Source organism: Lampetra planeri, chromosome 21 (assembly GCF_965212315.1).
Source record: "Lampetra planeri chromosome 21, kcLamPlan1.2.h2, whole genome shotgun sequence".
NCBI lineage: Eukaryota > Metazoa > Chordata > Hyperoartia > Petromyzontiformes > Petromyzontidae > Lampetra > Lampetra planeri.
In genome coordinates this window covers 8,051,172-8,078,909 of record NC_136127.1, presented here as the reverse complement: position 1 = coordinate 8,078,909, position 27,738 = coordinate 8,051,172, and the positions used below count along the sequence as shown (strand labels likewise).

The window sequence follows — 27,738 nt, the reverse complement described above, 5'->3', positions numbered from 1 at the left end:
TTGCATCCAGCATCATCGGGCAATTCGCCAGAATGGTGAGGCTCTGCTGTGTCTCCCGTTCTTATATGGAGCAGCAGCAGGGTAACGTCATCATTAACTCATTAATTCGTCAGGTGCAAAGATTTGAGGGGGGGTTATTGTAATTATATACTAGATTAGTAATCAGGCTATTGTTACGATGCGAGTTGTAGATTAGTAATCATTTGGCATGTGCATTTTGTTGGCGGAACCGAATACGAAGAGCGCAGCACTTATTACATATTTTTTTTGGAGACGGGTGCCTACAAATATTTGCGTGCGCCACGCCACCTGACCCAGAATTCCCATCGCAATTTTGCACAAAAACGACAGCGCAGGAAGACCGTCAGTCAACCGCAAAGGCTTGCGCCGATGATTTTAATCTCAAACCTCACCTGCTCGCATCTTCGAAGGGATTTTTTTGTTGTTGCTACATATACACACACACCAAATCCTGGGCTCATGAGCATTCATGGAGATTATATTGGATAGAATAAGACAAGATATTTCATAGGCTGTTAAGACTGTAATACATTTCCAATATTGAGATGCAGTTGTATTAGAATGCGATATCAACCTGAATTGTATTTCTGCAATTTTTGATTGAGTAGAGTGGTGACATAATATAATAATTATTAAAAATAATGTATTTTTACGTGTTTATATAACGTATTTATCCAGGAGTTAAATGACTTTTTCAGAAGGATCCCACTCGATCAGGTTTTTATTTTACGATGTCTTCATACAAGTGGGAGGAATCATGATTTGAAGCTTTCGTGGAGGAAACCGGACAAGAAAATCCAAGCTCGCGATGAGGGGCGAGGGGGGGGGGAGCAACGCTCTATCCCCATACAGATGGCGATTAGTCCACTCGCTGTACCGCCTTCTCCTGGCGAGCCAGGTATGGCACCCCCCTCGACGCCCACGGGAAGGAAGTTGCGTAACATTTGTGCAGTCCACCAAACCCCCTCCACAGTGCTGGATTGCAGAACACGTGGATAGCTACGACCGCCCGGCATAGCGGTCAGCGCACCGCGATATGAACTCGGCTACGGACACTGCTAACATGATGCCTGATCCAATTCCGGGTCCCTAATCCCACCTTGTGTGGTGAAGTATAGTCAAAGAAAACCCATGACCGACTTGCCATTGGAAGGTTTTCATCCAGTAGTGGGATTTATAAGGGGACTCTAAATGAATGATATTGTCCTGCTGTGTAGTATTATTATTGTGTGGAAGAATGCAAAGTTATATCGAGGAAGTATTTTAATTAAATAGCCAGACATATAATTTAATTGCTTGCTTTATGCATGAGCCAAATTAAAATTGCAAATAGTGTCCTGTATGAATGTGAAAGCTGGACAATTACAAAGGCCCTGCAAAGCAAACTGGAAGCGACAGAAATTATTGTATTCAAGAAGGATGTCAAAAATTGGAAACGGATAGCAGGTACACGACAAGAAAATTACTGAGTTTTAATTAGAGAAAAGCCAGTTTGATTTCTTGGACACGTTAATGAGAAATTAAGGGACTGAATATGAATGTGTTTTGACTGGGACAATTCTAGGTACATGAAGCCGGGGTGAAGACAGCGAATTAAGTTAGTAACTTGAACAAGTGGGCTGCAATTGGGAGGAGTATCGAAAGCAGAATGCTCGAGTAATCTCACGGACAGAGCTAGACGGAAGACCGTGATCAGCCAACCACTTTTACTGGTAGGAACGAAGTGAACCAGCCTACAATAGATTATATCGTCCGTCCGTCCGATGTCCGATTAGGTGAAGCAACATCGCCCCCTACTGCAAACACTTGGCAGGACCCTACAAAAACCTTTAGACTCAGTGAGGCTTTCCTGGCTAAACAAGTGTAACATTCCCTTATAATTCCCTGAGATAGTTTTTTTTAATTCCCTGAGATAGTTTTTAACTAAAACATTTAAATTAAAAAAGTACTCATTCCCTGAGATAGTTTTTAATTAAAACATTTAAATTAAAAATTAACTCACAGCGGCCTAAAGCCTACAGCTAGGCCTAAAGCCTAGAACTAGGCCTCAAACTCACCCTTCGTATCGTATTTGTTCGTTCCTACCAGCCCACCCCGCAGGGACCTGTTTAAGAGAGGCCGTGGCACAAAGACTGGGAGGGAGGCGGCCGCTTGTAAAGCAACACGAGATTTCCGGCAGCACGTTCCGTTTCTGAAATTAAAATGTAGTGGGGCACAACGAGCGACGAACGTGGATGCATCAATTTAATATGGAACGCGGTTGCATTTCATTACATTTGTGATCCCGTCTCTGAGCCTTCACGAGCACCCGCCACACACAAGCCGTGCAAGACACTACAACTCGGGCAGCCGAGGAATTATATTAACGGTTAAGCTAGCCCAAGATAAATATTCTCCAAAATAGCTCTCACTCATTCAGACAGTAAAATATCACTGACAAGGCCTGAAATCGAATAACATGGTCCGACTTAAATAAGCATTTGAAGTATTTGATATTCTTTACAGGTTTACATTTTAACCCCAAAGGTAGAATAATTTACAATGTCACGCAAGGCAATGCTCGAGTAACAATTCTATGACGTATGGTTTTGTAAGAAAGTTACAAAACCAAACAAAACAAATACAGGATGAATGCCTCTGCACGCTATGGTGATACTTCACCACAATGGTCAGTGCGGGTTGGTGAAGGCTGGGGGGAGGTTTTGATATAAGTGGTTCCGAATTCAGTCGCCACTGATATTATCCATGGCCACAAACGCTACAGAAGCACAGTGCAGTGCGCTAACCACTGCACCACCAAAGGTGTCAGTTTTGTTGCCAGATAAAAGGATAAAAAAACAATTATCATATTTTTTACTGGCAAATGAGGTTCCAATGTTGTAAATGCTTACCCCGAGCTCTCATACTCTGATGGTGCATTGTCTTTGAGTTGTGCGCTTTTTGGCGTCATCTGGTCCAACACTATGTGAGACTAGGCTCTAAGGAAAGCTGTCTCGGGTGTGGACCAATCAACTTCAAGGACAGTGCATACATGATCAGAGTTATGTTTTTTTTGCATTATGACTGCAGGTATTGTGGTCTACGCAAAGGGTAAAACACCAATTATCACTGCACCACCAGTTTTTAATTGAATACATTATTTGTCAGTTGTACGATTTCACAGCAACAAAGACCAACAGACAGCGAAATGTGTTACGTTGTTTTCTGTACAAAAGGTCACCATTCACCACGAGGTGACAGCGACATGACGACAGCGTTTGTGCCAGGCTGGTTCCACTTCGTGGCGGTCACGTGGGGTGTCACTGAAGGCTCGCTGACGGGAGGTCACGGGGCAAACCCTGGCGTTTCGAGTTTAATATTTTCCAAACCTACCCATTTCAAAGTTTTTGGCTGCAAATTTTTGAAGCGAAAAATTCCATCCAAATTTGAAATTATTATAAAGCCATACGATAATTATCTTTGAAAATAGCCTTGTGACAAAAAGTGTTTAAAAGTCGACAGCGTATAAATGATGTGGTAAAAGTTTTGGCAACTGTGGAGCTCATAGGTTAACCTTACTCCGATGTCCCTTTGAATATATATAAAACTAGGCCACGTTTCTCAAACATCACACTTTATGTGGGTGGGTGTATATATACGGGAGCCCAAATCACAAGAAACACATGAGCAGTGGCAGGAAGACAGAGAAAAAAACCCTGCAATGTGAGGTCTTTCAAAGTGGGGGGTGGGTGGGGGGCATGCAAAGGGGTGGATGGGGCGCACGACACAGTAAATGTTACAACAGACTTTAAACAAATGTTAAACGCGAGAACAGAATGAGTAACGGTGCCATCCCGCTTTAGTCTCTCACGCCCTCTGCGTAGAAGAAGAGGCCTGGGGGACGCCCATCGTCGCTTCATGGACTGCAAGAAAACTCGTGTTATCCGTGACCCGCAATTACCCGTGGAAACTCCCGTTGTCCGTGGATGCCGTCGCAGAAACGTCCTGTTAAGCGGGCCCTCCTCTTCCCTCTCTCCGCAATTCATCGCGGAGGTGCTTTCTTTCATGCCCACATTTTTCACCGAAAGGAGGAATCGTCCATCAGATTGATCCAATTTTCCGCTGTTGTCCCCCCGGCCCACACCGGTACCCCCCCCTCCACCCCCACCGCGGATATGCGAGCAATTCTCGAATAAGATCCGCACCGCATCACCACGGATAAGAGGAGTTTTATGTTTGGGGGAGGGAGGGGGTGGCGCTGAGCTTTCAGACTTTCATCAGTTGGAGGGGGCCTCAGCTGGCTCCAACCCTCACCAGCCCCCCCCAACGCAACAGGAGAGATGCCACGGCTAACATCAGAGGCGCGTTCGCAATGCGCGTTCACGTGCGTGCGGGAGGAGGAACGGGGGTGGGTGGGTGGCGAAGAAGAGCTGCGCGCACGCAAAGGGTTAAGCACGAATTTCGATTTAAAGCTTTCGTGACTGCAGGGATTCATCTTCTTGGTTCTTTCGGTAAAGTCACGTAGAAGGGAAGTAATACAATAATAAAAATAAAACATAATAAAATAAAATATTTTAAAAATAAAACATAATAAAATAAAATATTTTATTATGTTTTTTTTTATTATTTTATTACTTCCCTTCTACGTGACTTTACCGAAAGAACCAAGAAGGTTAAGCACGAATTGTTGTCCATCACCGCCGACGGGCGCGTGGGGGACGTCTGGAGAGAGCGCGGGGCGTTAGCCACCGCCGCCGTCTGTGTCCCTCCGTTAACCCCGCCGGCTCAAAGCGGCGAGCGAGCGAGCGAGCCAAGCAGCCGAGTAAATAATTTGGCTGCTTTTTCTTTCAAAGGGACAGACAGAGACGTACGTGGGTGGTTGAGTTTGGTGGGTGGGCGGGCGGTTGGTGGGAGAACCCGCGCGATCTCGGACGAATGTGGTTCATCGGACATGGCTCCGGTCAACAAAAAGTAATGCGCACTTTGCATGTTTCTCAGAAAGGGAAAAAATTTTTGTTTTTGCTGTTCACCACAACTTTGTTGCGCGTCTACGGTGGGCGAGTGGCAGGGTAGTGGCGCTACAAATGCGGCGAGTTCGATTCCCCTCCAAGACCAACATCAGCGACCAATATCTGAACCGGTTTTGGGACCCTCCCACAGGTTAGCTTGGCTTCAGGCGATTCTTTTTGTTTCTTTCGGTAAAGTCACGTAGAATGGAAATAATAAAATAACAAAAATAAAACATAATTAAATATATTATTAGATCGTGTGCTGTTTCATTCAGACTCTGTCGCCTCGACGGACCTGGTTTTCACCTGAAGACGGCTGCTTGCGTTGTGGCCGAAACGTCGTGAGAATTATTTTAGTGTTTTATTTTTATTCTTTTATTACTTCCCTTCTACGTGACTTTACCGAAAGAACCAAGAAGATTATTAGATTATTTTATTATATTATTTTATGTTTTCTTTTTATTCTTTTATTATTTCCATTCTACGTGACTTTACAGAAAGAACCAAGAAGATGAATCCCTGCAGTCACGAAAGCTTCAAATCGAAACTTCAGGCGATTGTTTACCTGCTGCGGAGTGTAAACGTCAACACTGCTCGTGGCCCGTGTCGGCCTTCATCGGAGCTCGCTCACGGCACTCCTCCCGACAGCCGATTAAAGGCAACATTTTGTCATCGCTGGTCAATTTCGGAAGAAGGTTGCTGCGTCTGCCCGCGAGACAGGGCTTATTTTAGGATGGACTGCGTGCTTGCGATTTTAATGCACGTATCGATTAATTCCACCACCGTGAAATTGGGCCACGCTTTAAAATATCCTCTCGGCCGGCTTCTGCAGACCGCAAGCTCCCCCCGCTTTTACGCTTCGTGATGAGTGATGGTTGCTCCCCCCCCACCCTACCCACCTTTGTGTTCACTTAATGTCCGTCTGCACATTGTTATTGTGCTGTCTTGCGTTGCCATCGAGAAACAGGAGGCCCAACGCTGCTTGCGCCGCTCGCAATTGCTGGCCGCTGGGTTTTTCGGGGTTGTGCCACGTGTCGCTGTTCGGCAATGTCCGACGTTTCGCTCCGCATGCCGGGAGCTTCCTCAGCGACTGAATGACATCGTTCAGTTCCCACCCCCCCCCCGGAATGATTTATGTTGCTTCAAGAAACCAATATCGTTCTAAACGCTCCCTCCATCCCATCGCCAACTCGCACTGACCAGCGTGAAGTATGGATAAAATAAGACTGAAGTGGTGTGGGGGTGGATTTCATCCAGCGGTAGATTGAGAAAGGGGCTCTCCCATGTCCATAATACAAATATCATCAAAACACTCCGAGAAGCAACCTCGAGACTCAATGTAATAAAACAAAATGACAACTGTATATACACTGATAGGAATGATCACCATTGCAACATAGTGTTATACTGATAGTAGCATTGTGTACACATGATAAGCAGAGTGTTTCAGTATAACTTTCTGAAATGTAAAGTTGCTTATCATATGTCCAGAGAAGGCCCACTGGACTATATGCAGCTCTTTTTCAGAAGCGACGGGCCACAAATGATGGCTCAACGAAGTGGCTTATCACGTGGACATTTAAAGCAGCCAGATACTCTAAAACACACGTTGATTCTAAATATCGGAAAGAAACACCGGAGGACCCGGAGAAAAATCCAAACAGCCACGGGGAGAGAGACACGCAAACTCCAAATATACAGGCGACACGGTCGGGATCGAACCCACGTCCTCTTGTATACCAGGCGAGGGGGTTAAAATCTCAACACCGTGACGCTCCACTTAACCATCGACTTGCGAGAGGGGATATCGCCAGCTGTGTACGGCTCGCGTACAAACGTGATGTCCACAAGCTGCAGTGTTAAAGCTCTTGCGATATTCCCTTGCAAGGCCACCTAGGATGATGATTGATCAATGATGGAGATATTGATGATGATGATGACGACGATAACGACAATACATGACGATGGTGATGCTAGTTTGATCAAGAAAATATCACGACAAAGATTAGGGATGATGTAATGATGATGATAAAGACAATGGATGATGCTGATGTTGATGGCACAATAAAATTGACAGATTTATGGAGAAGGACACGGATGATGGTTATGATATCGATGGATTGATGATGGGAATAATAATTATGATTAGGAGAGAACACATTGCTCTTCAGTGGTAAATAAGAGAAAGCTATCATTTTCATAGTCTTCTCACAATCGTCTACTCAGAACACTAAAAGAAATAAAATTCCAAGATAATACGTAATGTGACGTTCTTTTTATATTCTCCAGGATTCGAGGACTATTCTGGTGACAAAAATTACATAAGTAGAACAAGTTGAACATTTACAGCAATTTCAAACGAACTGTGTCAATCTTCTGAATTCATATTCTTAGGTTTTTTCGGTAAAGTCACGTAGGTAAAACATCAAAATTAATGAAAATAAAATAAAACAAAAAATCACGACGTTTCGTTTCAGCTAATTAGCTGATGCAGCTAATTCGGCTGTGACGGTCCCACCTGATGACGGAGACTTGTGTTGCCTCCGAAACGTCGTGATTTTTTGTTTTATTTTATTTTCATTAATTTTGATGTTTTACCTACGTGACTTTACCGAAAAAAACTAAGAATATGATTCCTTGCAGTCACGAAAGCTTCAAATCTAGAACTTCTGAATTCATTATGGCCACCGCTTCAGTGTCACTCTCCATTCCCCGTCTTTAGAACTTCTTCCACCGTTTCAATTTTAATGCATTGTTTATATGTTACAGCGAGAAAAATCTAATAAATTTAGCCAGTTACCCAGCTAGTTTCGGTTGCAGCGGCCCGCAGCAGGCACTAACAGCAGCAGAGCTATAGTAGTAGGTAATTACCCTTTAAACTGGTACAAAACTGACACCTTTATACAAGGCATCATGTTTGCAATAACCGCAACACAAGCAGTCAAAATGCAAACAAAAAGAAACGACTCTGATAATGGTAATGATATGCACTGTCCTTGTAGTTGATTGGTCCACATTTTGACTGCTTGTGTTGCGGTTATTGCAAACATGATGCCTTGTATAAAGGTGTCAGTTTTGTACCAGTTTAAAGGGTAAAAACCTACTACTATATTTTGCCACTTGTAAAGGAGGTCTCATAGAGCTGCAGAGCTATCGTTGGGGTGGATAGAAACCCAGCCAGGATACTCGAGACCATAGATTATTTTAAATCGTCGCATGCTTGATTGACAATGATGATGATGATGATGCTGACAATTGCTCATGGTGATGACAAATATTTTAATTGAGAAGTTGCCTTTCAGTTCTTCCCATTAATTGCATCCAATTTACGGAGTTAATATCTCCGATTTAAAGCACTAAGGAAGAGCATCTTGGCAAGTATGGTGGCGCAGCTTGACGATTTAATTCAAACAGCGCTCATTTGTCGAGAACGTAGCCGAGGGAGCAACTAAAACCGAAATGCGATTTAAAAAAATACTTGCTCAATAAACCCTGAGCTGGCAACGTCAGATACTTGCCAATTTCGTCTGTACCACTCATTGTATGGCCAAGTCCTAAATGTGCCACTTCCGCACGCGTAGGTGTGAAGCGTGAACGAGATGATTGTGGAAATGTTTCTGATTAAGGGATCGTTGTGATTAATGTGTTAAAGCGTGTACAACAACTTGCAATGTCGTCGTCGTCTGCCGGCCGAGTGGCCCTTGAGACAGAGAGCCGCATAGGTCAATGAGGCTTTGCTCGGGAAACAAAACTCCTTAATTCTTCAGTGTGTCCAGTTGAGGGACGCACATAATCTCAACAAAACAAAGTCAAAGCGATCTTCTGCTCAAATAAGCATCGAGCCGTTGCTAATCTCTGTTTCACAGTCGTGCATAGCCAGTGGTGGAAATGCAGCGTTCCTATGGCAGGGTCGAGTCTCTCCATCGAACAGCCACTGACTGATGGCCTTCATCTAAGTTGTCTTGTGGTTGTTGTTGTTTGACTTGCATCCCACTGGGATTTTTGCACACAGTGTTGGTGTACGGTGCTTTTTCTGCAATATTTTGCTGTCTTTTCTTGGATTTTCTGTTTGCACATAGTCACTTTAAGATGTTTTCTTGTTCATGTTTTTGTTTTTTTGTTTGTTGCGATTGCACCCGATTCAAGAGCCGAATGGCTCGCAGGGCTATACCTAATAAATGAAACTTGAAACTTGAAGCTGGACTTCTTTGCAAAGCGGTGTTCATTTAATCGCCGCCGGAGGGGCAGTGAATGAATTCTCGAGCTTCCGTTTGTGAGCCGCTTGCTCTACAGCTGAGCCAATTGGCCAAAGGGCTTCTTCAAATCACAGCCAAACCCGGAATAAACACACCTGGCCGGTATTGCACAGCGGCGCCACGCTCGTTTTTTTCCCACGCAAACATATGTTGAACTTTACACTATGAGACCTCCTTTACCAGTGGCAAAATATAGTAGTAGGTTTTTACCCTTTAAACTGGTACAAAACTGACACCTTCATACAAGGCATCATGTTTGCAATAACCGCAACACAAGCAGTCAAATGCAAACAAAAAGAAACAACTCTGATAATGGTAATGATATGCACTGTCATATAATGGTAATGACAGTGCATATCATTACCATTTCAGAGTTGTTTCTTTTTGTTTGCATTTGACTGTTTGTGTTGCGGTTATTGCAAACATGATGCCTTGTATAAAGGTGTCAGTTTTGTACCAGTTTAAAGGGTAAAAACCTACTACTATGTTGAACTTCTTTCGCACCGTGCATAGCCAACTGTGCTAATAAAAAATAATAACTATAAACTATTTGTATTTGACCAGCTAAGGCCCATTGAGCGATATAGCTGTTTTTCAGAAACGACGTGGCAAAAAATGGCCTATCATGTGAAAATTTCCATCGGCCAAATTACTCTAAACGCATGTTTCTGACTGTGGAAGGAAAAACCGGAGGACCGAGAGAAAAATCCACACGACCACAGGAAGAACATGCAAACTCCAAATATACAGGCATCAGGGTCGGGATCGAGCCCATGACCTCCTGTACACCAGGCGAGGTAGTTAACATCTCGCCACTGCGGCTCCCATGGCTTAGCATGCTCCTAACCTGGCACTAGAACTCTCACAACATCGCTACCACTTATTGGCAAACGAAAACTGTTGTATTTGTGTGTGTACATACGTGCATGAGTGTATACAAAATATGTATGTCTGTCTATCTTCCTGTATGTATATCTGTATGTATGTGCATCTGTCTGAGCATCAGGCTAAGCATCAATTGCAACCTGCAATTGAATTGATGATGGGGGGGAGTGTGCAACTTCCACCAACGTTTAATGCTCCGCAGCCCTATTGGGGTCAACCGCTCATGCCCCAAAGTTTCTTCTCCAAGAACTCACAGAAAACCCAGCATTGTACCATATCTCGCCACCGCAATCGGAGGTGCGGGGATCTCAAAACATCGCGATTCGCGACAGCAGAGGGGTGACAACGGCACTCAAAACGTGCCCTCAAACGGGGCCCTGCCACCGTCGACCCCACCGCGGCTCAAGTCGGCCTTGAATCTTCAACCCCAAAAAAAAATTGCCCCTTCGTCTCGTCCTCCTCCTCCTCCTCTTCTCGTGCCGAGCAGCCGGCGTGGGCTTCGTGGAGCGTGTCACGTCGCCACGGAGACGGTTGCCATGACCGCCGGGTCCAGGCGGATGCGGAGAGGCTCAGGGCATCGGGGCTCATTCGGCAAAAAAAAAACGGGAGTCCACCCGGTCCGCACCGCGTGGCGGCGGCCATCAGGGCGGCTGTGGGCACGTGACGGCGGCCAGTGGCTCAGAGGGGCACCGCAGGTTGCCTGGAGGCCCCGGGGCAGAAAGTCACGAGGGGTTTCATCGTCCGCTATGCTCACACCTACATCCCAGGTTCGTTTTCGGCAAAAGGCCACTTAGTTGATATTTTGTTTTAAATATGCCTGAAATGCATGAGTGGAGTATTAAATATTAACTTAAAGCTTGCTTGTGTTGTGATCGAAACGTCGTGATGTTACTATTTTACTATATTTAAATTTTTATTTAATTTTCATTCTTTTTTCTATCTACGTGGCTTTACCGAAAGACCCAAAGAATATGAATTCCTACAGTCACGAAAGTTTTAAGTCAAAATCACGGAATGTCTTTTAAGCTGTCACCAACCCATCGACCACTATGAGTGGCCTAGTTACTTACACAAGCGGGGGGGGGGGGGGTGCAACATTGGTGCCTCATGGCCGTGTGGCTGGCAAGGGTAAATGTGCAGCGCCCTGGAATTACAGCGTTCTCAAGATTACAAAACGTTCTTGTAACTTAAGGCGCACACCAAACTGCGGGGTGAGGGTTCGTCATTACGCCCCCCGAGTGCCGAACGGTGACATCAGCATCATCACGAAATAAAAAATTAAAATCTGCAGCGTGTTCATTTACGAAGAGCTCGACGGCACAGGGTGCATCACCAGCGCCAGGCATGTGGTTTCCTCTCGTCCCCGGCGATGCGGGGGGTGGTGGAGGGGACGTTGCCAACGCGATAACGCGAACATACCCCACGGATCCTACTCCCGATACACAAAATGAACGCAACGTGAAAAATGTTCACGTCGATGATCACCAACGATTGCATAGGGGCTCCAGCGACGAGCTCCCCTCTATCCGCGAGTGTCTATCGGACATTCGCCGCCACCCCCACCGCCTCACACAATGCCCTGCCGAGAATTGTCTTCGGTGCCCCCCCACCGCTCATCCCGAGTCGAGGCGCAGGTAGGAGAGGCTCGTGAACGACCCGCTCCGCGCACTTTCTCGCGGCGCCGCGCCCTCGTCGTACTGCGTCGCAGGGACCACTCCCCTTGTCGTCGACTCGTTTCCGATTGAACCCAGTCGCTCCCCCCCCTCCACCTCCTCTCCCCTTTGCCGTCTCTTCCCCCAACTCTTCCCTTTCGCACGTTTCTGCCGGGCACGCGGACGCCGTGCGCCCCCGGCTCCGTGCGGATGATTACTTTGACAATGTAAAAGAAAAAAGAAAAAAATACAGGGCGCTTCAAAAAAATGTTAACACTTCAGAGAATTTGCAACAATGCCACGAGAAATGTGCCCCCGGGCTCTGGAGACCACGCGTTGACAATGATGGCGAACAAGTGGAGACTCTTTGACTTTTTGAAGCTATCAACATACGTTTGTTATCATGTTGCAGTGTATCATCCATTATTTTTCCATTAAAAACAATAGTCCTATGTAAGTGTTAACATTTTTATTGAAGCACCCCGTACATGGTCTTGTATGTGTGATGAACGTCTTTCGCAACGTACGTAGGCAAGTTGTCTTGCGGGGAGAGCAATTGCCCCCCACCCCCGCCCCCCAAAGCCTGCCACCGATGCTCCCTCTTACTCCGATGTAAAACTTCTTGCTCGTGCGCGGATGCAATTATCTCAAAAAGTGCAAACAGCTCGTGGTAGACGGGCTCGTAAGCCTTGCGAGGTGCATTTCACAAATCGTCCCCGTATCGTAGCAACGGCAGGAAGAGGCATGTTTTTCGGACGATTATTTGAACGTCTGCATCCGCAAATAACCATCTGAAGAGTGGCATTTTCTAAAGGTTGCCATGTTAGAGGCAATTCGGAGAAAGAAAAAAACCCGATTCATCTACGTTCTGTACGCGGCATTAGTTTTGCATCCCACGGTTGACCGCGGTTCAAGACCCCATGAAGTCGCTACCGTGAAGCTGCGTGGGACAGGGGACCCTTGAATTAAATAACACAACTCGGCTCGTGCTCAAGTGCTCCGATGGACTGTCGCATCGCAGGACCACGAGGGATGGTGGCAGCTAGGGGGAGGCCTTCGTGCAGCAGTGGAATGATCGTAGCAGCTGATGGCGGTGATGATCAAATTTACATGAGGGTGAACAGCAGGGCAGTACCGGAGCAATAGGCCAGCAGAGAGAGCGTGAGAGAGAGCGTGAGAGAGAGAGCAAAAGACAGCGGAAGAGAGCGGGAGAGAATGAACCAAAAACAATTTATTGAGTGTGCGACGTGTAGAGGTGAACGAGATGATGGGGGTGGAGGGGAGGGGGACGGGGTAGCAGAGGTGAAGGGGGTGGCAGAGAACAGGAGCGAGGGAGGGAAAACGTCGAGCCAACGCGCAGCTAAAAATACAGCGCACACGTTCATGCAAAAGTCTTGCGAGGGATACGGAGAAGCGCCAACAGGCAAATGTTTACCTTCAACCCCGCGCTTGGAGTGCTCGCAGTGTAACGTACCACGTTCGTATCACTCCTCGTGCAGCTGAACGTATTAATAATTTACATGGTTTGCTGCCACTGTGGTGTGATGACGAGCACACTGGGCTCGCAATCCAGAATCTAGAGGTCATCGGATTGATTCCATCTACCAGCGTGGCGGTTAAAACGGTGCAAGTTTCTTAAACCCACCGCCCCCATCACCACCTCCTTGCACGCAGCAGTGCATCAAGCGTCGTAAATGGGTATGGAACAACCACAGTTAGTCTGTGGTCGGCAGGTCACGTGTGGTGGTGGTGGGTTGCATTGAGCAGCGATCCTGAATCTTGACAACTCATCGAATAGTGGTGGCGGAGGTTGAGAGATAGGACATGAATAAGAAATAATTCCACGTCCTATCCCCTGAATCTCCAAGCAGGGCAAATAGGCGATGGTCTGCCCAAGGGCAGTCGGTTATCCTCGTTTGACATGGGTCGCTTAGGTCTCGTTCTGTCTCTTGACTCATAATGGCCAGCGGTAGGGACGCTTTGAAGCTGTGCTGCTGTGAATCCCCTGGTGAGCGTAGAGTAGAGCACGGCACCACCTGGCGTAACAGAGAACGTGAGCCTTTTGAAGGGGAATATATTTATAGCGCATGTAAATACTCGGCTGGTCACGCGTTGGTTGGGGGTAAACTGAGGGTGCTCCCACCTCTTCCAAGACATCTGACCAGCGTGGAAGAGTTGACCAGCGTGGAAGAGTAGGCCAACTATCGTCAGAAGCAGCTCTCTCGAGAGCTCTCTCGAGAGCTGCTTCTCGCGGAGGCCCTTCAGTCAGCAGTGGCACGAGCAGCAATTGCAGTGCTACGCCTTTAGCTTCATGAAGATGTCCAGCCCTTTGTCGGTGGCTGCGGAACAAAGGCCTCTTCCATGCCGCGCGGGTTAGTGAAGGGGGGGGGGAGGTGAGGGAGGGTGGGGGGGGTACCCATAACCAGGTGAGGTGTTAACGCTCGCCACTGATGTTGGTCGTGGCCGGGAATCGAACTCGGCTCACCGGGGAGTGGCGCTCACCACTGCGCCACCACTTCAGCCCTTGAAATTCATGATTAGGCGCAGTGTAACCACCAAGGCAATCAGCAGTTTAATTCAAGGGACATTTTAATCAGGAAGTGCTGCGACTAAAGGGCAATTTAATACACGCACAAAAGTGGCAGTCAAAATGGTGAAGAAACAAGATATTAAAACTCATAATTATAGTGTTACAGTTTTTCAAATACATTACTCATATCATGAATTCACTTATTTCCAGGATATGAATAATACATATCAGTTCAGATTGAAAATAAATGTGATATTTAGGTCAACGCGCCCTTAATAGTATCTCATTCTCTGTGATTAGACAGCTCCATGCGTCCACTTGATATTAAATTGAAGAACTGTGAGAGATCGCGGTGACTTGGGGAGGCCTTCAGCCAGCAGCGGATTGACCAAAGCTTCTGCTGAGAGTGTGAATATGTATTTTTCGATTTGATTGCAGGGATTCATCTTCTTGGTTCTTTCGGTAAAGTCACGTAGAAGGGAAATAATAAAATAATAAAAATAAAACATAATAAAATAATTCTCACTAAGTGAGGGAAATAATAAAATAATAAAAATAAAACATAATAAAATAATTCTCCCTTCTACGTGACTTTACCGAAAGAACCAAGAAGATGTGAATATGTACACAAGAATTGTATGTATGCTGCGAAAAACATGGATTTTAATTTAATCATGGAAAAGTGTCATACCATTGCGCCTGCATTGTAATATTCTACACGAGTGCCTATTCAGAATCAGAATATTTAGACGAGAGGAATCCGATGAGCTATGAAGCTCTTTTTCATGAATGTCCAATAAGGGCAGTTCATAACGTGACAACAAAAATACACATAAAACACGATAGGAGTGCAAAGTATATGAAAGATAAGCAAATCACGATTTAAAGCTTTCGTGACTGTAGGGATTCATCTTTTTGGTTCTTTCGGTAAAGTCACGTAGAAGGGAAATAATAAAATAATAAAAATAAAACGTAATAAAATAAAATTCTCACGACGTTTTGGCCACAACACAAGCAGCCGTCCTCAGGTGAAGAAACAGAGCTGTCGGAAAGACAGCGCTCCAATGAACACTGCTACGCTTGGCAGCGTATTTAAGCTGAGTGGGAGGAGAAGAGCACCTTGACAAAGGAGTTTACATATCAACAGAGGAATTTAGCATAGAAGTAGCTATGATAATGTGAGAGATTAGCATGATGTTAAAGTGAGAAATTAGCATGTAACTGCTTGTGTTGTGGCCGAAACGTCGTGAGAATTGTATTTTATTATGTTTTATTTTTATTATTTTATTATTTCCCTTCTACGTTACTTTACCAAAAGAACCAAGAAGATAAGCAAATCACTTTAAAATATACAAATACAACTAAAATATGTTTTTTTTAAATCCTTTATATTAAGTTCGCTTGCTTGCTTGCTTGCGTGCTTGCTTGCGTGCTTGCTTTCTTGCTTAGGACCGTGCAAATCTTTCGGTCGTTTTTTAACCCACTTCCCGTGATCCAATCGAGCTGACATTTTCCACACAGACTCGTTGTGCGAGACAATTAATGTTCGTGAAAAAAAATTCCCAAAATTTTACACTGTTTAGGGAAAACAAATTAAATATTTAATTACCAATTGCTTAATACTGGCAGACAATCATCTGACCCATAGGTGGCAGCCATCTCAAGCCAGAGAACGAGAAGACTCTAGCCGCCACGCATATAAAGGATTTATAGTGAAAAGCTTTGTTTTTACGGGTTTACTTGTTTTTTTATTTTACCAGGTAAGGCCCACTGAGCTATTATCGTCTTTTTCAGAAGCGACCTGGCCACAAACGACAGCTTTGACACACGAATCACGAACGCGGACAAACGACAAACAAACTTGAAAACAAACTGAAGAGCGCATGAAGTGATAACCCTTGGGAAGACACGGGGGGGGGGAGTGAAAGAGAGATGCATGTATCAGAAAACATGCAAATCAGAAGTTGTGATACTGACTGTTTAGAAACGCAAGTGGCTTAGGCAGGGCGCATCCATTGGCCTAGAAGGGATGGCAGGTGATCGACCAGACTCACTACCGTGTCACACATTTTCAGCGTGTAGACTCAAGTGGACTCAGGAGGACTCAGGGCCTTTCCTCCCTCCCCCACGCTGCTGATGAAGTTTCCGTTGCCTGACTCGGCAAGACGACCGTATAATAATAGTTATGATAATAAAACCTATATTCACACATCATTAACACCGAGGACTGAATTTCACTTAACGTAATTGCAATTTTTCGATTTAAAGCTTTCTTGACTGCAGGGATTCATCTTCTTGGTTCTTTCGGTAAAGTCTCGTAGAATGGAAATAATATGTTTAACACGTAGGCTTTCGCGACCAATATTATTCATAATCAACGTTTTTGGGTTTAGATCGCGTTATTTATAAATGTGTCGGGTGGTGGAGGGTTACGACACATTTATAAATAACGCGATCTAAACCCAAAAACGTTGATTATGGAAATAATATTTTTATTATTTTATCATTTCCATTCTACGTGACTTTACCGAAAGAACCAAGGGGTAATTGCAATTGCTATTTACAATTTAACCGCGGGTCTGCCAAGGTGGAATCTCAATGATACGCATATCCGACGAAGTGACCAACACCACCAGTATGACGTGAATCGTAGCTTGTACCCCCCCCACACACCCCCCCTCATACCCCCCAACCCCGCCGGGGTATGCGTACCACCGGATTTGAAGGCCGCTATTGTATTCGACAGATATCCATGTCCATTCACACATTCGTACAATCATCACCCGCGGTCTGCATCTCGAAGTTAAAATTGTACTCTGAACGTTTGTAAAGTAATTTGTCCGAAGCGAAATTGATTTCAGGAAATTTCTTTAAACTTAATATTGAGTTATATTTCTGCAGAATTTCCAATTTCCCTTGGAAGGCGTTTGTTGTTTTTGCTTACTCCAATTTAATTTGGTTGTTTCCACTCCGATATGTAATTGGTTGCTATTTATAAGATTTGCATCGGCCGTTTATGCTCCGATTTCAATTTGCTTCATCGTCGTACTTTTATGTCATTCTATCGCGACGCAGAATAAACCCCTCATTCGAGATCCAAACATTGCACCTCCCTGCTGTGACTTTCCTCATCCTCGCAGACACAGGTGGAACCTTCACATGCATCAGAACAACATCAACAGACCGGTGCGCGCATCTCCTTCATGAATGGAATGTTAAAGAAAATCCACAGTCGTGCGATTGTGGCCATGCGACCCAAACTATGGACCCTATGAGTAAACCCACTGTGTTCTGCGCTCCTCCTACGGAAGAGGAGGACGTGGAGGAACAGAAAAACGACGTGAACTCTCCCTCTCTGCTGAAGCCCTCTCGTCTCGACATTAGCATTGAGCTCCTGCACAGATTGCCATACGTTAATAGAATTTGATTGCTCTTTGGTACTTTCGGTAAAGTCGTTCTACGTGACTTTACCGAAAGAACCAAAGAGTCATTTTTGCAGTCACGAAAGCTTCGAATCTAGATAGAATTTGATTGCTTTGCCAGTTCGGTGGCCCAGGTCCATCTTGGCAAATCAGACTTTCCGCTGGTCTCCTCAGTGCTCACCTAGTTGAACAAAATACACCTGAAGCACTGTATGTGTGTACGTGTGTTGAACTTCTTTCGTACGTTAAGTCAAACACTGGCAATCAGAGTACAAATCTGCCCGCAACGAAAGATTCCATCTTCCCAGAGAGCCAGGATAGATTCCGACTTAAAACTTCCGTGACTGCAAGAATTCATATTCTTGGTTCTTTCGGTAAAGTCACGTAGATAGAAAAAAAAGGAATTAAATATAATAAAAAATAAATAATATAAGCAAAAAACCGACGTTTCTATCGCAACACAAGCGGTCTTCATCGGAACGTCGTGGGTTTTTTGCTTTTATTATTTTTATTATTTATTTTCTATGTTCTATCTCCGTGACTTTACCGAAAGAACCAAGAATAGGATAGATTCCGTGTCTAGGTTTCTGCGCGGCGTTCATCCCACACCAGCGCAAGCCCCACGGTCCCCCCCCCACCACTTCCATCGTTTCCACACAGCAGCTAAGGGAATAAATAACAGCGCAAGGCCCTCCGCCTGCCTTTGTGTAATTTCTCTTGCCGCCCCCCCCCCCCATGCACCGCCGCTAATCCCAACGCAATTACGATACGCGGGGCAAAAGAACCCACTTCGCGTCATGAATTCGTTTATAAAACTAAACTAGCCGAGGTGCCCTTGTGTGACGTGCCTCCAGGTAAAATATGCACGTTCAATAAAGGTCCGTCGCAGCTATTATGCCTCTTATGACCCTTAACCGCCCGTTCATTTCGTACTCGGGCTATCAGGGGAGCGCGCGAGGAGGGGGGGGGGCGGGGGACACTTGATGATTGCATCGGAGCGTTCAGGGCTTCTGCAGAGCATTACGCTTGTGACCATCTCGTCAAGAAGGCACCCAATCCTGCCAATACAGCTTGGCAAGCCCTAAGCAGTGTGTTGAGTTTGCATCGATGCTTGGATGGGTGATCGCCATGCATGACAGGCGTTGTCAGGCTGCTGCTGCTGCTGTACTTCTGTTGCTGACCTGCCTATACTGGACATCTGTGAAGAAGAGTTTCATAGCTCATCGGATTCCTACTTCAGTCGAAATAAAGTTTCAGATTCTCATTCTTCCGATACTATGCTCCGGCATCTACTTTCCCCCCCCCCCCGCTCCCCCCCCCACCACCACCGCCTTCTACGACCCACGCTGACGCGACTTACTTTTGCCTTAAAAGAGGCATTCCGCATCCATTCAATGCCACACTCATTGGGTGACCTCATCGGTTAACTTGTATTGCCGTGTGCACAGCTACGTTGAAGGCGTCCTGCAGAGAGACGGAGCGGTGAAATCCACTTGTGTGCAGGTGAAACCTCACACCATGGGACAGCGAGCGGTGGAAACGACTTGGAGAGGTCTTCGTCCAGCAGTGGACTGACCGTGGCTGACAATGATGCTATATTGCCCGGAGGCGGTGGTGGTGGCTACGCACGTGGCTGCCTGTAATCCAGTGCGGTGGAGGCAGCAGCGAGGGTTAGTAACACAAATGGCAATTAATTCTAGATTTGAAGCTTTCGTGAGTGCAAGGATTCATACTCTTAGGTCTTTTCGGTAAAGTCACGTAGGTAAAAAATAAATAATAAAAATAATATAAGAAAAAACATCATTTTATAATATTATTTTTATTATATTATCTCCAAATAATATAAGAAATAAAAAAAAATGTTATTTATTTGCATTTTTTATTTATTTCCTACGTGACTTTACCGAAAAGACCTAAGAGTATAAATGCCAATTAGTAACAAAATGCCAATTTGTTACGAGTTCAGCACTCCGGTGTGTTCGAGAGTAAACCCACCACATTTATGATTCGAGTGCGACATCTCGCCGGTAATTACAACCAGCTTCATCAGGCGACAGCCAGAATTGTGGAGCATTCCTCCTGTTTCGCTCTTAAATAGAGGGGTAAATGTGATGTCGTCACTGTGAGCTTATCAGGTGCGAAAACCCGAGGTCCGTTTGTAATTCGATTTGTCCGTAAGTCCATCTGCACCCCTGTCGATTCCAAACAAGTTGCAGGGCATGTACACTGAACACGGGGAATGGCTTTAAAAGTTGTAATATCTCCTGTAGATGCAGACGCCACTGGTAATTCACGTTCTGCAGATGTAGATGCCACCACCGCCATCTATTGCGCGGTGGTTGAACTTATGCCTCTCGATCCGAACAGGTAACTGGACAGGTTTGTTCGTATCTCTGAAAGTTCGTTAGTCGAATGTTCTTAAGTAGAGAAGTCCCCTATATATATCTTTAAATGTAGAGGCACAATTTGACCCTCGCAGAAGCCCTCTGTGGGAATTTTGCAACCGTGGGGGGCTCGGCGGAGGTTGTAGAGGGGGTCGGTATCGCGTGGTGTCACCACGAGTCACTGGCCGTGGGGGGCTCGGCGGGGGGGTGGAGGGGGTCGTTGTCACGTGGTGTCACCGCGAGTCACTGGCCGTGGGGGGCTCGGCGGGGGGGGTGGAGGGGGTCGGTGTCACGTGGTGTCACCGCGAGTCACTGGCCGTGGGGGGCTCGGCGGGGGGGTGGAGGGGGTCGGTGTCGCGTGGTGTCACCACGAGTCACTGGCCGTGGGGGGCTCGGCGGGGGGGTGGAGGGGGTCGGTGTCACGTGGTGTCACCACGAGTCACTGGCCGTGGGGGGCTCGGCGGGGGGGTGGAGGGGGTCGTTGTCACGTGGTGTCACCACGAGTCACTGGCCGTGGGGGGCTCGGCGGGGGGGGTGGAGGGGGTCGGTGTCGCGTGGTGTCACCACGAGTCACTGGCCGTGGGGGGCTCGGCGGGGGGGTGGAGGGGGTCGGTGTCACGTGGTGTCACCACGAGTCACTGGCCGTGGGGGGCTCGGCGGGGGGGTGGAGGGGGTCGTTGTCACGTGGTGTCACCACGAGTCACTGGCCGTGGGGGGCTCGGCGGGGGGGGTGGAGGGGGTCGGTGTCGCGTGGTGTCACCACGAGTCACTGGCCGTGGGGGGCTCGGCGGGGGGGGTGGAGGGGGTCGGTGTCGCGTGGTGTCACCACGAGTCACTGGCCGTGGGGGGCTCGGCGGGGGGGTGGAGGGGGTCGGTGTCACGTGGTGTCACCACGAGTCACTGGCCGTGGGGGGCTCGGCGGGGGGGTGGAGGGGGTCGTTGTCACGTGGTGTCACCGCGAGTCACTGGCCGTGGAGGGCTTGGCAGGGGGGGGGGGTTGGTCATGTGGCGGCACCGCGAGTCGCTGGCACCCCACGGCGACAATTGAACGGAGCTTTGATTGGCAAAACGAGCTGCAGTGGACGGTCTTAGGCCACCGCTCACCCGTGGTGGTGTGGCTATGATACGCAGAATTGAAAGATCGATCATCCGCCGTGCGGTTTACATTAACCCCCCCCCCCCCCCTACGGGTCACTTTTAGGAAAAAAGAAAAAAAATGAAGAGCCATGCTGACTCGATTTTCTAATGGCGGTAAAGGTGCAGCCCTGCAAACTGTCGGAAAGGCCTCCACTATATATGTACACGTATGTTGAACTTCTTTCGCACCATGTGAGGCCAACCGTGCTCATCGGGTCTTTTCTGGCCTATTCTTCTCCACACTGGCCAGCCGTCTTGGACAAAAAGCAGAAGCATCCCACGCATTACCCCTCCACACGCAGACCGGCCGATCGTAGACTAACCATGGAGTGAGCACCCGCTTACACCGCTGGCTGGGCAGAGACGGCGGAGGTCGGATTGAAGAAGAAACTTGCGTCATCGTGTCAACTTGCCACGCCGGGGAGATCGAATTGAACCGGCGACCTCCGGACCGCAGGCCCGGCGTGCAGCATCCCTCTCCCAACACGGGGAATCATCCACTTACAAACGAGTTAGGTTCCAGAGGTCTGTTTGTAAGTCGATTTGTTCGTAAGTCCAACTTTACTCCTGTCGACTCCAAACATTTTGTACAGCATGTACACTAAACACGGGGAATGGCTTTAAAAGTTGTTTAATCTCCTGTAGATGTAGATGGCACTGGTTCTTCATGTTCTGCAGATGTAGATGTCACTGGTTCTTCATGTTTTGCAGATGTAGATGCCACTGGTTCTTCATGTTCTGCAGATGTAGATGTCACTGGCTCTTTATGTTCTGCAGATGTTGATGCCACTGGTTCTTCATGTTCTGCAGATGTAGATTCCACTGGTTCTTCACGTTCTGCAGATGTAGATGCCACTGGTTCTTCATGTTCTGCAGATGTCGATGCGACTGGTTCTTCATGTTCCGCAGATGTAGATGTCACTGGTTCTTTATGTTCTGCAGATGTAGATGCTAATTCCCTTTGGTGTTCATGTTTCCTCTCGTCTCTCTTGAAAAACTTAACAAAAAATGTCTGCACAGTTTCTCTCTTCTTCTCTTCATAAATCAACTTGTAGCAGGCAACAGCATCGTGAACAGCTGCCATCACCTGAGTAAACCTTTCAGTGTTTGGGTCCCTAGAACCAAAACAAGCCAGTGCCATATCAATCATGCTGAAACCTTCAGCCGGCTGCTTGGTGTTGAACCCTTTCGGGTTTCTCAGCCTCCTGTCCCTTCTCAGTGACCTCATCGTCCACCCTGTGAGACTCCAGCTTACGACTCTCGGTCCGGACAGGCAACTGGACGTATGGACAGGTTTTTTGATATCTCTGAGAGTTCGTAAGTCGAATGTTTGCAAGTAGAGGAGTCCCTGTACAAAGATAATTGATATATATGGGACCTTTTTGCCAGTATCAAACATTATGAAAAATAAGAATAGGTTTGACCATTTCTGGAAATAAAACCGTTGTTAAGATGTTCAAAACCCCAAGTATCGGTCTGCGTGAACCGATACTTGCATCATCTTTGTACTGTTCGGACCTTTGGCGTTGTCTGCTCTAATACTGGTGAGGTAAGGCGATAAAGAAGGCGGTCGCGGGTGTAGGCCAATCAGTTTCAAAGACAATGCAGAAACTATCATATGCATTGGTTAATGCAGACTTGATGTCTTGCAAAAGGTATCTATGTGTCATTTGAACGTCTCAACACAACTCCTGTTTTATTGCCATGAAGGGTAAAACCTATTGTTGAAGAGAATGTAATTCGTCACTGGTGTGATGAGACAGGCCTTTACATATGCAAATGAAGCACCTATGGCAACGGCTTGCGCACGTCTGTGTACACACACATCGTATGCCCTGTGGCCTTTGGATAAAATAACCGTCATAATTATTGAGAGCACAATATTGCAGCGGCATATGGGTGTCACGAAACCCATGGTGGTCGCTGGGCATGGACAAAACAAGCAAAAGCTTAGGCCCCAAACAGCTAAAGGGGGGTGCTCTAACATTTGGGTCCACACACTCACATCTCAAGGGCTCTCGACTCACGACAATATATGGGTCCATGGACTAACGGCTGAAGCCCAAATCCTCATAAACATGACAAGATAATTAACTTTTAAAAAAATCTCTCTCATCGCTATGTTGAACCTATTTGGCACCGTATGTCGCCGACCGTGCTAATCGGAGGCGCGGTGTCAGCATCTCTCTTCTTTCATCTCACTTCCATATTTTGGTTTAAATTCTTCTCATCTCGCTACATTTATATCTTGTCTACACCTCGTCCGTCATCTCGCGAGGGGTTTTATAGACCCAAGAGGTAGGGCCACCCCACAGAACACTATCTTCTCAGGGCCCCCAATTGGCGAGCGCCGGGGCTGAGTTTCTCACTCGGTATTTTCCTAAACGCTACCCGGCTTGGCTTGGAGGAGAAATTATCGGCGTGAGGTACTACCACTCGAGCAAAACGTCTCTTTTATTCATAATAACCATGTTTAATTGTACCCTACATTACCAAACATTCTATGAACAGATACAAAAAAACATTCGGTGGGCAAATGAAGAAAGAATTCCCGGAACAGTGTTCCAGCTTGCTGTTCCGGGTGAAACCTAAGCACTGGGTATTGTCAAGGATCATAAACTATCACGCAAACTCCGGTCATCCTCACAGCAGCGCTTTTTGGCAAATCATCGAACAAAGACGGTCACTGCATGGCGCGCTTTCAGATGCGCTTTTAGTGGCCGTCTGGAACGGTCTTCCTGCCGATATTAGGAAGCCACTGGAGCTATGCACTTTTAAATCACCTTGATTGAAAACTAATTTCTTTAAAACTGCTTTTTGTTTAGTTTCTTGTCGTTCCCCCCACACCTCTGATTAGCACGGCTGGCTACGTACTGTGTGAAGAAAGTTCAACGTACTGTACATACATTCTCGCCCACCACACTGTACTGAGCGGGGAGTTTATCGGCAAAGCTGAAACTAGTGTGTGATTTAAAGCAAAAGGAAGAAGTTCAACATACATATGTACAATACTGCCCCAAAACATGCAGCGAGGGAGCGAGCGAGCGTGTGTGCGTCACGTGACAGCAAGGCAATATAAATAAAACGGTGAGCAATGAATAGCGGAGAGAGTTAAAATACGCGCGAAAGCAAAAGCGCGAGGAATTGTCACCAACTGGTGCGCATTTCGAGCGGATGAAACGTTTCCCGTGAATGCAATGAATGAACACGCCGTTGGTTTAATCTCATCCGGGAAGAGAGGGCACGAGGTGAGAGCCTGTCTGCCGGGGAACGCCCATCCATCACCTTCACGGCTTCTCAGAAGGAAACGTAAATTGTGGTCAGCAACTTACGAGAGAGAGAGACAGAGGGTGCTAGCGAGGTCCACTCGGCTTTCCCCCCGGGGCGACGCAATGCAACGTAACGGCGACGCACGTGCGATTGGAAGTGGAAGCACCCCCCCCCCGTCACCTCTATCTTACAGCTAACCACCGCTGGTCCAAGCGTTGCCAGAATGTTCCAAGCGTATTCAATTAAATCCAACGAGCTGCAGTCTCTAGAGAGGGGAGTGCCACTGGCAGGTGAAAGCAAAGCTGTCGCAGCCCCGGCAGCAGTTGTCAGACTGACAGCCCTTAGCACCACACAGCATTTGCCACCACGTGGCAAATGCTGTGTGTGTCCACCATTCGGCAATGCCCACCATGGGCCTCTCCAATTGGCACGGTCGGCTACGTACGGTGCAAAAGAAGTTCAACATAACATACGTAGGTCCACCACGGACATAGAGTAGCTTCCTATGTATTTTCTCATATTATTCGATGTTTTATAACACATAGCTTCTTTTTCCCAAACGATATTCTCTATCTAACACACTACGGTACAATCATTTTAATGGAATTTAACGATATGAACTTACCACAACGACCTCGCCAGCGTTCATTTACATTTGTGAAGTAGACATTAAACGTTTCATGGGCGGTACCAATAAAATCTATTTTTTGAGGCAATAGCTCAAGGAACAGCCACTCGAAAGCCTTGTGCACCTAGGGTGGCGACAGTTCGAGACCAGTGGCCACCCTGGTTAATACTGTAGGTGCATTAACTGTCCATAACGTGGCATCTGCTCCGCCGCGGATTTTAAAAGATCCCGTGACGGCATTCGACAAAAACAGCGGGCCATGTGCGCCGGTGTCACAGTTCGAAGTCGCCAAAAATTAGAACAAATCATTTGCCAATTTCATGCCGGAAGATTACTCGACGAGGGAGAGTTCGGCTCGGTCAGCAGGGTAACCACTCATCCAGGGGGGCGCTGCTTTCTGTGCGACTGTGCCACCCCCACTACACGCTGCTCGCATCTCCAAGCGGATCGGCCGCCCGATGAGTTTGTAACCGCGTCGGCTTTACTATTTCGTCATCACAAGGACCGTCAGGTTACCCGCGCGGTAGCGACATCGCCGGACATGCGAGCCTGTGCACTGGATTCACCATTACGCCTGCGTAGGGACAGCTGCCACTTAGTGTCCCCCTAAGCTAGACCGCCGCAGGGCGCCCCAAGGTCTACTGCATGGGAGGCACGGTGTAAATAATAAGCGATGATGATGAGAGGCTTTTGTTAATCCACTGCTGGATCAGGGTGTCTTCAGGCGATCGTGTGGGTCATTCATGGGGCCTTGAGTGAATATGCTCGATCAATATGAAATATGGGGGTTATTTGACCATATTTCACCACGCCTGTCAGGTGCGGATGGATGAAGGCAAAGAGCGGAAAACGTACACTCATAAAAGGAACTGGTCAAACATCCCAATGCATGACCCTCTTTAAAAAAAGTCTCGCGACTATTCCACGTGAATGCAAGTCCGCGGTTAAACATAAATAAGTGAAAGGTTGAGTTACATTGTTACTCAGTTACAAAAGGACGTCTCAATATAGTTCATTTATTGCCCACAAAGCCACAACCAAACGTACCCAAAATAAAAAGGCGGAATATTAAAATCCAGAACGGACACCTTCGCCGCGTACTTGGCCGACAGGCTTTTAGCAGGATTGATGAGTGGCCTGCTCGCTCTGACAGTCAAAGCATTTCCCTTCTCCGTTTTCAATTCAGGATTCATTATTTATATTCATCTTTTTTATTATTTTGCCACTCGTCCGACGTGGCCAAGTAAAATATTGTGAAAAAATTTTTTACACTGTATGCTAATTATCTTCTTGGTTCTTTCGGTAAAGTCACGTAGAATGGAAATAATAAAATAAAAAAAATAAAACATAATAAAATAATTCTCTGTTCTCCACCTGAGGACGGCTGCTTGCGTTGTGGCCGAAACGTCGTGAGAATTATTTTATTATGTTTTATTTTTATTATTTTATTATTTCCATTCTACGTGACTTTACCGAAATAACCAAGAAGATGAATCCCTGCAGTCACGAAAGCTTTAAATCAAAGTATGCTAATTAGTTTGCATATTTACCGATTTGGTACTTTAACCCCACATTCTTTTTATCCTAATCAGTCATGATTTATCCACTGCTGGATGAATGAAGCCCTATCTACATGAGCCATCATCACCCCTTTTTGCATGTGGAAGATCTATCACGTGAAGGGGTCTCAGAAGTGGTTCTGCAACATCTCAGAAAGCGGCCATTGTCCTGCGAGAGTTGTGAATGGAGATATTTCTTCATCGCATTGTGCACAGATGAAATGAGGAATGAGTGTGCATCCTATTTTCGGATTTATCTGAAAAATCTGAGAATCAGCCTCGGTATGAATAACCCGGATTAACTGGCAAAACATGACATCGTTTCGGATGAGAGTATGAATCAACGTCGCCTGCCAAACGTGGCATTCTTAAGCATCGTGTTGCGTTACTTTTTTGTCGGCACCAAGATACGTTTACATTCTTTCATAACGCAAACAATCTGTTAATCTGAAAAAAAGATCCAAAAGTTGCCTCAGAATCTTTTTTAAAATCTCAAAATCATTCCTATATGACAGCACAACTGGAATAAATTACAACGATTGTAAAATATAAATTCACGAGAGGACACAACTGGATCAAGGTCAGGCCTGGTCGCGTCAATTTAATTAGAGTGGTAGCACAAAAAGTACCACATCCGCCCGCCGAATAACACGTGCTGTTAAGGAAGTGCACTCCTTGGATATAATCAAATGAGAAGAGTGGAGCAAGCAATACAAAAAATGTGTCTGAGACCGTATGGCTTGGACAAGACAATCTGGATCTCTGTGGCTCACTGAAACACAGGAAGGAACACGCACTCGCGGTTCACTCAATGTGTTCCCTCGTTTTGCCGGCTTTGGGTGGAATTTAATACGCGACAAAGATCGGTGGCCAAGCGGTTTAAACGCTAGGGCGCTGGAGCCAGAACCGCTGAAATCCAGAATTCATATTCTTAGGTTTTTTTCGGTAAAGTCACGTAGGTAAAAAATAAAAATTAATAAAAGTAAAATTAAAATGAAATAAAAAT

The 27,738-nt window shown here is 46.4% G+C and overlaps 1 long non-coding RNA gene across 2 annotated transcripts in view; it reads right to left on the bottom strand.

Moving 5' to 3' along the window:
- Window positions 1-27,738, bottom strand: part of LOC144724627 (uncharacterized) — a 53,212-nt gene that overhangs the window by 4,345 nt on the left and 21,129 nt on the right. The gene's annotated exons all lie outside the window — the stretch shown is intronic.